The sequence below is a fragment of the Eimeria mitis genome, genomic scaffold (assembly GCF_000499745.2).
Source record: "Eimeria mitis Houghton genomic scaffold, Emh_scaff3383, whole genome shotgun sequence".
NCBI classification, from domain to species: Eukaryota; Apicomplexa; class Conoidasida; order Eucoccidiorida; family Eimeriidae; genus Eimeria; species Eimeria mitis.
Window position 1 is genome coordinate 2,687 of NW_013571723.1, and position 841 is coordinate 3,527.

The following is an 841-nucleotide window of genomic DNA, read 5'->3' on the forward strand; positions in this document are numbered from 1 at the left end:
CAGCAGCAGCAGCAGCAGAAGCAGATACTCTACTACTACCGACCCCCTCGCTCCTGCTGCAGCCATCCCTGGGCAAGCAAGGGTCACCTGCTGCAGCAGTGGTAGCAGCAGCAGCAGCAGCTGCTGCTGCTGCTGCTGCTGCTGCTACAATATCTGCTGCTGCTGCTGCTGCTGCTGCTGCTGCGGTGGGCCAGTGCCAGCAGCAGCAGCACAGCAGCAGCTATTGCTGCTGCGTTTTCTGTTTGTTGCTGCTGCATTTTATAATGAAATATTTGCTGCTGCTGTTGCTGCTGCTGCAGGTATTAACATACACATTATTTCTCTCTACCTACTGCTGCTGCTGCTGCTGCTGCTGCTGTTGCTGCTGCTGCTGCTGCTGCTGCTGCTGTATGGGGCCCCACAGCAGCTGTCCCCTTGCAGCTGTGTTGCTGCTGATAGTTAAATTTCAGTGTTTATGTATAATAAATATAATAAAGGTTATATAAATATTATTTATAAACCCTAAACCCTAAACCCTAAACCCCAAACCCTAAACCCTAAACCCTAGACCGCAGGCCTTCAGGCGTCGATTGACACTGTCTTGGTCTCCTTCTTCAGAATTTAGGGTTTAGGGTTTAGGGTTTAGGGTTTAGGGTTTAGAGGGTTTCTCTTTTTAGGGTTTAGCTTGTCTTTGCGTACGACCCGTTGTTGCACTGAGGACACCACAGCAGCAGCAGCAGCAGCAGCAGCAACAGCAGCAGCAGCGACAGCAGCAGCAGCAACAGCCGCAAGAGCAGCAGCAGCAGCAGCAACAGCAGCAGCAGCAGCAGCAGCAACAACAGCAGCAGCAGCAGCAGCAGCA